Source organism: Triturus cristatus, chromosome 1_2, assembly GCF_964204655.1.
Source record: "Triturus cristatus chromosome 1_2, aTriCri1.1, whole genome shotgun sequence".
In the NCBI taxonomy this organism is placed as follows: domain Eukaryota; kingdom Metazoa; phylum Chordata; class Amphibia; order Caudata; family Salamandridae; genus Triturus; species Triturus cristatus.
Genome location: NC_140580.1, coordinates 466,763,949 through 466,774,009, shown reverse-complemented (window position 1 = coordinate 466,774,009; position 10,061 = coordinate 466,763,949). Strand labels below are relative to the sequence as shown.

General features: G+C 46.2%; 1 protein-coding gene across 1 annotated transcript in view; it reads left to right on the top strand.

Annotated features, from left to right (window-relative positions):
- The first annotated feature begins 215 nt into the window (after nucleotides 1-215).
- LOC146867498 (gamma-aminobutyric acid receptor subunit pi-like) overlaps nucleotides 216-10,061 on the top strand; it is a 624,891-nt gene continuing 615,045 nt past the window's right edge. The window contains exon 1 of the mRNA XM_085614996.1: nucleotides 216-345. The gene's annotated coding sequence lies outside the window, so the exon portion shown is untranslated. The remainder of the gene's footprint in view (nucleotides 346-10,061) is intronic.

Here is a 10,061-nt window from a genome sequence, read left to right as displayed (position 1 = left end):
GAAAGAAAAAGACGTCCACCCAAATCAATCGTTTGAAAATGAAGCGTGTCATATGTGCACAGCTTCATGAGCCGCACACGCGTTGCCATTCCTTCCGAGCTCGTCTCTACCAGCCCCCTCCCCTGGACCCCGCCTCGTCTCACAGGGCTTCGCACAGACCACAGGCTCGTGCGCCCGCACAGAACCGCGCCGCTCACAGCTCTCCCGCTCGCTGGGAAAGGTGCTCGAGATCCCAGACCGGGACCGGAACCGCATCGAGAATCCGGCTATCGGACTGAGGGGACAGCCGACTCAGAGCCCGCGCGCTGCTACCCAGGCGCAAGTCAGCAGGTTCAGTTCACAGAGGTATGTTTTCAAAGTATAGCTGGTTGAAAGTTTGCGTTTCTGTAAAAATGCTCCAAACTATACTGCCTGGTGAATCCCTGGTGTGGATATTGACCGAAATGCTTCTTCAGTAATTTTTGGTCTGTACCTCCTGAGATGAAGATAGCACGCGGCGCATTAGTTATTACGATTCCCGTGCACAATAGTGACCGGCCGAGCACTGCGTGTGGTTGGGACGTTCACTGCAACAGAAGGTGTTGAGGTACAGAATGTTCGCTGGAAGCAGCCTCTGAACACCACAGCCACGGAGAACAGCTCTGCGCGCGCGACAGATGTAAACCCACCGCATGAAAATGAATCTAATAGCTGGCAGATGGTCTTCTGGGAAGCCTACTTCATAAACAAACAGCCTAATCCTGACCCATTGGCTTTTGAAAGGCTTCAAAGCTCTGAGATGAACGTTCATGTGCAAATGATTCTTAAATGAGGTTTGTGTTTGCTGAACTGCGCGTGTGCCACTGCCTGGCAGTATACGTGGGATCGCATGAAGGAATGATGCCAGCGCGTGCATTGCATATGTCAAGTCAGACTTAATTCACTGTGGGTGCCTTGCTGGTACATACGTATGTCCCTATTATGAGCAGCTAGAGCCGTCAGCCCCCCGCGCTGCTCCACGCTCTTCAGTCAAAGTCGTGTCTCCCCGGTCTGTTTGTGAATGCAGTCAAAGTCCTGTCTCCCCGGTCTGTTTGTGAATGGCGCTGCGCTGGAGGGACACTAAAAGCGCCCGCGGAGAGCTAATTAGCAAAGAAGTCTTGCTGTCAAGGTCATGTCGTCATGGGTAGACCAATGAACATTCCACCGCAGACAGTCCGGAACATAGAAAGCAACAGCTGGCCCAGCAGGAGTTCACATCCGGCCGCTGTGCGCTCACTTGCTGGTCAGGCCACCAATGGCATTCCACACCTTGTGATTGGACTCTAATTAGCTGAGGCGGCGGCGGCATGGGCGTCATCACAGGTGCACGAGCGCCTCACGGCCTCATCTCATCACCTGGCGTGCAGTTCAAGTGTCAAGTCAGCGTTTATATTCATTAGTCTGTGGTCCATGACTGGAGTTTGGCTCCTTCAGTGACCATTGCTTTGTTTATGGAGACGCCCCCAGTTTACTCGCGCCACTGGTGCGAGTCTGACCGGTGCAAGCGCCGCTCTGAGCCCCACATCCGAAGGGCAGTTTTGTGTACATTGAATATCGCTTTCTTTCAGCCTACAAACCAGGGATGACGCGGGATTACATAAGATTATCTGCATGGATTTGAATATGCAGCACATATGCTTGCTCATTGGATTTCACGTTTAAGAGCACGCAATGGCCACGGCTCTAGGGACCAGCATTCCCCTAAAGCCAGCCTGCCCATGTACCCTGTCACGTCACATTTACTTCGTAACACAATCAAAAATTGAAATTACGCACAACAGTGTGATACAACATAGCCCACGTATGGCACAGTAACTCTTAATTAGTTCTGCTGGCATGTGAACATATGTTCTTAGCACATAATGTCCCTTCTGTCTTTGAGCTGCTGCATACACTACTTAAGAAGGCCCAGAGGCGGCTGGAAAATGGCGCCTCAGTGCAGTAAGGGATGCTTCTTATTAATAAATGTGCTATATTGTGCTTGATGTTGTAAAGTGAATTGGTTTGTTATGTATGACGATGACGTTTTATTTTGCCTGAATGACTCGTGTCCAATTTTAGGTAAATGAATAGAAAAACTTGACAGAGAACATGAATATTGTTTTATATGATAAGGTGTCGTTGGAGTCTCATATTGTTCAAAAATGGTGGCGGGAAACGCGGTAATCTGAGTGAGTTTGAGGGTCTACAGAGATGTATTGGCCACAAGTGGCTCTTCACCCATGAATTTTTGAAAACAATAGGGTAAACTAGGGAGTTTTACAACACATTTTTTCACATACGTTTGCTGAATAGGCAATGGCCCTGGAGGAACACTTATGAAACATTCTACTATTTTTATAGGGTGGCATCTAAGCCGGCCCATCACCAGACTTGTTCAAGGGTGACCTTCCCAAACATCATTTTAACTAAGTAGTGACAAAACGATGCTTTTACAATGCAAAACCCTAAAGAATGGGAAGAAAGCCACCAGTAAAACAGGCAGGTCAGAACAAGCAATTTAACGAGGGCCATACATTTTAATAGGCATTAATCTACAATACTACATTTGATTTCCTTTCTTACTCCACCATCCCACTTCTGAGTGCATTCTCAATGACATCTTATATATCCTGTAAGCTCATTTGAATGGGACGGAGTAGAGATATAAAAGAATGCACGCATCTTGCAGCCTAGAGCAGTGCAGGGGCATGTTCAGCCTCATACAGCGGTGCTATCGCTCAAGATGTGAAAACCTGGCCGTCTTTGAGCAGAAGAGGTGTTACACAGATCACACAGGCCGCTCAGACAGCAGTAGAGATAACAGCGTCAACAGTATGTCTGGAAATGTAAGCATTTTCTCTCCAAATATTTGCTTGCTAGTTTATGAAAAAATACATTTTGCTTTCAAGCACGAGCTTTTTGTTCCAGAAAAATAAACATGATTTGTCCCAACAAAAGCTTACAATTTAATGAAAAGAAAATACGTTCTGCCCTAAAATACCATCTTTTAAAGTTAATGCAAGTTCCATGGTCAAACATGAATATATAATTTCCATCGTGTATTTACATGCATAACTGCCACACATCTGTTTTGCCCTTGTAACTCGTTCTCAGTCATGCCATTGATACCCACCATTATATGGTGAGGGTTTCCATCCATACCTAGGGGCCAGTGTTTGCCTTGGGTAGGTATCAAGTGCCAAGAATTGTCATTATTATCTAATGGGTGCACAACATCCTGCCAAGGATGGCCTCAAAATGTGAAGATTTACCACCAATATACCAGGGCTTACATTTGTGCCTGAGGAGCATCTGCTAGCTATGGATTCCCCAAAAGTCCAAGAATTGTCACAAATATGCCAGGGGCGTTGGTTTACCCACAGATTCATCATCATATCAAGGACAGTGAAGTCCCACAATGCCAAGAATTATCACCAATAGTAGTGGCCAGCGTTTTGCCACTTGTGAACACCATTATACCCTGGATACACCCAACAGTGAAAGAATTACCGTTGATATCCAGTGCCAACCAGCCCCTACACACTGACATGTACATGCTAGCCTAGCATATACACACATATAGAAAATTGCAGATGCATATAGATTTGCACCCACTTGTAAGCATAGACAGAGAGCCACACACTCACTCAGATTCACATACACATATAATCACACTCAGTCACTCCAAGTCTTACTCACACAGATGGTCAGACACACATACTCACATGCACACCCACACATACTCTTACATAAGAACACACAGACATTCATGCCAAAGCAACTGCCCACCCTGGTTCTCACATCTTCTCACCTTTGAGGTGGGTGGTGGCAGTCAATCCCGACTATAAGGACTCTTGAGGCTCCCAGTTACACTGTGGCCCTGATTAAGATGTTGGGCGGACTTGCGTCTGCTGGACATCGTATCGGTCTAGAACCGCCTAACCATAGGTCGGCAGCTCATACTGCCTGATTTGGATGCAACCTCTCATAGTGCGCTAGAAACAACCATTCTCTAATGGGAGTTTGTGCTGTGGTCCGCAGCACTAGCTTCCATTGTAGAATTAACGTTTTTAAACATCACTGCACCATGTGGCAGGCACCATGCGGTGCAGGGATGTTAAGGGGGGGCACCATAGGTGCCCCAGGCCCCATAGCAGAGGGCCAGGGGGAAAGTGGGGCCCTGGTAGGGGCTCTCAATGTGGCTTTCCAACAGCCTTTTCATGTCAGAAGGCCTGACATGGAATGGTTATCGGAATCCGACATCATAATCCCGACGACGGAGCCGAGCCTGGCTCCACCATCATTCAAGGGATTATGGCGTGTTCTGAAGCACCACCAGGCTCCGTGAGACTGTCAGTAGCGCCGCGTATGGTCCCTCTATCCAATGCCTCCACCTGCCACATTATAATGCAGCGGGTGGACCGCTGGGGCAGATGTTGGTGGGTCTGACATCAACATGCCGTCATTGTCAGACCCACCAACATCATAATCATCCCTATTTTATCCTTAGGTGAACAGCAGTTGTGCAGGCTCTCATTGTCTCCGGGATCTGAAACACGTCCATTGCAGCTCTCTGCCGCCAGTGGCATGGAGAAGGTGGGCAGCACGGATACCTAGGGCAGGTAGCAAGGCTCGGCTTTGGGAATAAGGATGTTCAGGAGTGAAGCCAGGGGCTGTCAAGCCAAGGCTTTCATGGCAGAATATACATCTGGCACACAACTATCCTTCGATCCACAGGGTGCAGTTGGAGTTTCCTCCGCTGACTTCAAGTTTTCGCACCTCAGATGAGGTCAGTAGCTCACTGACCACAGCCCAGCTTCTAAGAAAGTTGGAAAAGATGGAGTAGAGATGGAGTCAGAGGAGGGACAGCCTTCATATGAGGCTGGCTTGTAGAGCCCACTGTAACGCATGGGATACAGTTGTAGTCAGAGTTCGTGAAATCTCTTGCAAATAACCATGTGACAACGATTTAAACATCAGGAAGAAACACAAGGTAGATTGTGAGACTAGCGTACTGAAATCCAAAATGCTTTATGATGTCGCTCTATGTACAATCATCTATCCCTATCTCCACACCATACTGACGTATATCAATTGTAACATTATAAACATAAATCACTGCCCCCCTCCATAGTAAGATATGGTGTCTTGACTGTTTGATTAGGGGATGCAGTGTCTCGTGCCCTGCCCATGGCTCGGCAGGACGTGCTCTCCTTCAGAACGTTGTTCTTGGACAAAGAGATGAGCGGTAACGTTGTCTTTTAACATTGCGACAATGTGTGCGAAGTGTTTGTTGTGCAAGTGGTGTCTTGCCTAGACCCAATTCATGCCTAGCCGCGGTTTGCAGAGCTTCCCACTTTTCCTACAGGTAAGCCCCGGCAATATTTCCTCGCAAGCTCTCATTCGTTCATTGGTGCTGAAAATGGAGGTGCCATTTTAGGAAATTCTAAAACTACTTCTCTTGAGACTTTGAGCCTGGATAGATAGGGCTAATCTTTTTTTGTTTAAACAAGTTAATAGCAGTGATTCATTTGAGACGGTGGTTATCAGTCCGTGCCACCCCACTCATTTTTTGGGGACGGGCACTTATTTTTCCACAACAGACATCAACCAAGAGTAAGGGAGGGAAACAAGCAAAGTGTAAAGACGGAGGAAGAGAAAGACGGAAAACCCGTCACAAAGGGAGAAGCAGGGACCGGCAAGAGTGAGATAAATGGGCAGGGAGTGTCTGGTAGTGGAGTAAAGAACCATTATGTGATTTAAGACTATGCAACTTTGGTATTGCATGCGCCAACTTTTAATCCCACTGGCCGTAGGCTTCTTAAAAGAGCTTCCTGCACCGGAACTCCTTATTTTACAAACTAAGCACTGCTTAAGAGGGGTAAGTAAGTCTTGATGTAAGTGTTGAAATCCTCTTGCAGAAATCTCTGCTAACTATGAAGAGTAATCAGAGTACATGTAAGAATTAGGGGACATTTGTGAGGCATGATGATGCCTAGTTCCAGAATCCTGAACTGCCTGAGGGCCAAGTAGAAACTGTGTCAGTGAAGTGACATAACAGGTAATTCCTGAGATTTACTCCTGCACTGTTGTGCATGTGAAGCAGTGTGGGGCGGGTGTTTAACAGAGCATCGCATTCCACACGAAGTTGGATAAATGAAGGGTTACAGGCACCGTAGTGTGTAGGTACACCCCAGCAATGGGTGAGTTTAGAATTCAACGCTGAAAAAGCATAGAATGACTGGGGGAATTTCATCCATCCCTCACAGGCCATTTAATTAATCTAAACTCCTTAAAACCAAAATCTGCTTCACTCCAATTTGCTTTTCAAGCAATTCTCAAGTCTACAAAACAGTCTACCCTCGAATCTCTGTTGAAGATAGTAAAGGCTAAACTCATCACCACACCGGGGTACGACACCGAAGAAACTGGGCACCTTTTTGAATAACGCTCAGAGCGTCGTCTTCAGATCACTGTTTAAGTTCCTTTACTATACCTCAGCATCCCAGATGAGGCTAGAGTTCACGCCAAGCGATCATCTTCTGGTACAGAAATCCAATGTGCTGACATATATGCACTCCGCATGTCCTGCTACAGATGGCACACTGAAGAACTTAGGGCCATATTATCAAGAAATGCGCAAACATTATCGCCGTTTAACGGCAGGAAACTGCCGCTAAAGCGGCGATAAGAGGCTTGATAATATGCCCTAGAGAATTCCAATAGAAGCCCAGGTTTGATGTTCTTGACACCAGAACCTGGGCTTCTATTGGAATTCTCCAGGGCATATTATCAAGCCCCTAAAGCGGCGATTAATGTGGCTGGATGTGCTCTCCCCAAATTGTCCGGCATTCCAAAACCCTTGGAAGAACATCTTCCTTGAAGCCTTGGAACGTAAAGGTGCAACAGCTCTCTGGAACTTGCACCTCTCGCACCAGCAATTCAAAACAGCTTTAAACAAAGAGGTTCATAAGAAATCTTTTGCATCTGATCATCAGACCCTTATAAGAAGAAAACACGCAGGCTTCATCATCAGGAGCTAAGCCCAAAGAGGGGTTCACAATACATCACGGAATCATTCTCACACCATTGCAAAGTTACGTATCGCCACCTCCGTATGGGTTGTTTCTCTTCATTAGACTTTCTGTCTTCATGGGCATGCTGCCCTAGGAGTAATATGTGCCCTCTTTGTGGCTCGCTTTCAGAGTCACTACCTCACCTGCTCTGTAGATGCCCCACGTTATCTCATGAACGCAGAAGTTTTCTGCGCCTCTTCTGGATTAAACAAGGGACACGGACAATACAGGCTACCGTGGACTTCCTCCTGAATGATGCCCACCCACAAGTAATAGCCAGCATGATAACATATTAAGGAATTCAGCCACATGCCCAACCCTTTTAGGGCCCTAAGGACATAACCCCGGCATGCACCCAAAGTCACGATAATGGCATGGCACTTCATTATGTAGCACTTAAGAAGATTTTCTTGGCACATGACCATTTCTTCTTTTCAGAGTGTACAAACAGCAATTAAATGTTACTAAGCTCAGTTCCAAAAGCCTTAAATTAATCACTTTTTCACCACAATTATTGGTAGCTACACGAGCCCTTCATTATCTTTCATTTATCCTCTGTTGAATTTTGTCTACACTGTTATCCCAGAAATTTACTGATCAGTTTCGGATGCTGGAAAATAATTTTTAGAACAGTTTCATGCAAATTTTCTGCATTTTTAATGGTAGTGCATGGCATTTTATGATTCAGTACTTTAATATAATTTTTGTCCCTCGACCAATTCTTGCTTTTTAGAATGTATAACTAATAATTAAATGCTTTTATGCTCAGCTCCAGATGTTTTAAATTAAGAAAAATTTGCACCACAATCACCATTATTTGACTAGACTATCTCAAGATTTCTCACCCTCCAGCTACAGTTATTGGAAACCATTATGAGGTTATTTAGTGAGGCACAGTTGATTTTAGCATTTGATGTAAATACACAGCTAAATGACCTGATACCTGACAGATATTTCAGCAAAATAGCACACTAGGTTTAAACTTCATGTATTTTAGGATTGCACGCCTGTAACTGTAATCCCATCAACTGCCACTGGCCATAGAGGTTTGTGGGTGGTAGGGACCCCTGTGCAGTTTACCAAGGATTAGGGAGAGACGGGAATATTCTGTGACCTGTTGCACATGTACATCAAGGTGCAGAGGAATCACATTAGATTACATTCCAGAGAGGAGGGCAAAAGGGTAGCCTTTGGCTCTGAGCTATAGGATTTACTGCCACATTTTGACCACTGCCTACTCTGAGCTATAGGATTTACTGCCACATTTTGACCACTACCTGCTCTGGGCCACACGCCCAGAATACATCAGTAAGTACCTATTTAAACATAAGCATGGTGTCTTACAGGCACAGAAGTAAATTCTGCAGCCTGTCTGGAGACATTAACACCTCAACCATTCTGAATATATCATTAGGGAGGTGAGTGGGAGAAGTTGGGTGGGAATAAACAAGGGGTGGGCGGAATTTGCGTAGTCACTCTCCGCAAAGCTCCGCAAAACGGTAAAAAATGCCCGCGAGCACCCAGAGTTCCACGAACACGCGGAATTGCTTGTTCTGCCCATTTGCTGTGCTTTTTTCCTGTTCGCGAACGCTTTTTGCGGGCTCGGGGGGAAATATCTCCCAAACACGCATTTTGAAAGCGCAAACAAGCAAAAAATCCCACGAAGCTGCGGGTCGCGGAATTTTGGCAATTCCGTGTTCTCCGCGGAACGCAAAATTACCCAAATTCCGCGAGCGGAACGGAATTTACCGCCCAGGCCTAGAATAAACAGTGGTCTCCTCCATAAACATCATGTCACTACATTGAGGAATTATCAACTGATTCTGATGCAGATGATCATTTCTATGTTGCTATCATATTGAATAATGTACCCCCAGTAGGTATATTTATTATGACTCATGCCTGAGCTATTTTTTTAAATATAATATCAGTACGATTGGGGTCGGCGTTTGCTATAGAAGAATAAATTAAGTTATAGTTTATTTTCACAGAGCTAGCCTAGAACGTCCCTTTAATCACTTCATATGAGTCAGGTCTGTCAGGTGAGCCTGGGTATAGGAGAATGGTCTCTGATTCTGCAGGGGAGGGAAGGGGAGAACATTTGAGCTGGAAGTTCAGTTCTAGAGGGTGGCAATAGGAACAGGGCTCATATTTGTTAAATAAATTAAGTTTAGAATTTTTGGTGTGAACATCAACAGGAAAATAGGCATAATATGACAATGCACCTATTGTGCCATCCTCCGAGGCACCGTACCTAAACACCCACACACTGCCATTGCAGGCTGTTTGGTTTAGAGAAAAGTGAAGAGTTGACAAGATGCCTACAACCCACTGCCTGAAGCCTAGGTTAGCCACCCCTCTAGCAGGGTTCACTAGCCCTCATGTGAGGGTACAGTGGCATGAGCTCTGTGCCCCTACAGTGTCTAAGTCTATTCTTAGACATTGTAAGTTCAATAAAGCCATAAAGAGTATATGGTCTGGGAGTTGGTCTTTATGAACTGCACAGCTCCATATTGCCTTTACTAAAACCTTTTGGTTTGGTAGCAGACTTCTCAGCACTTCTCAGCACTTTAGCCCACACTGATGCCAGTGTGGGATTTAATGTAAAATGCACTCGGTGGGCATCTTAGAGATGCCCCCTGAAAAGCGACCAGCTCTGGGGGTTTCCTGAAAGACTGGCTGCCATTTGCCACCACCTGACAGGATTCTGGACCCCTGGGTAGAGAGCCTATGCTCTCTTGGTACAGAAACAAAGCCTGTCTTGGGCACAGGCATCCTGCCTCCTCCCTCAGGATGGGTGGGTCCATGAAGGGGAAGCTTCAAAGGCCTGCCACCTTTGTGAGCTGTCCCTGCCTTTTGCTGCACACAGCAACTGGTTCCCACCGGTTCTGCCACCAATTTGGGCGGGGGAATCAGCTGGAAAACCAAGCTTGGAGGAGAGGTGTGCCCATCTTTGCCAACCCCACCCCTCAGGCGGGGGAGGCG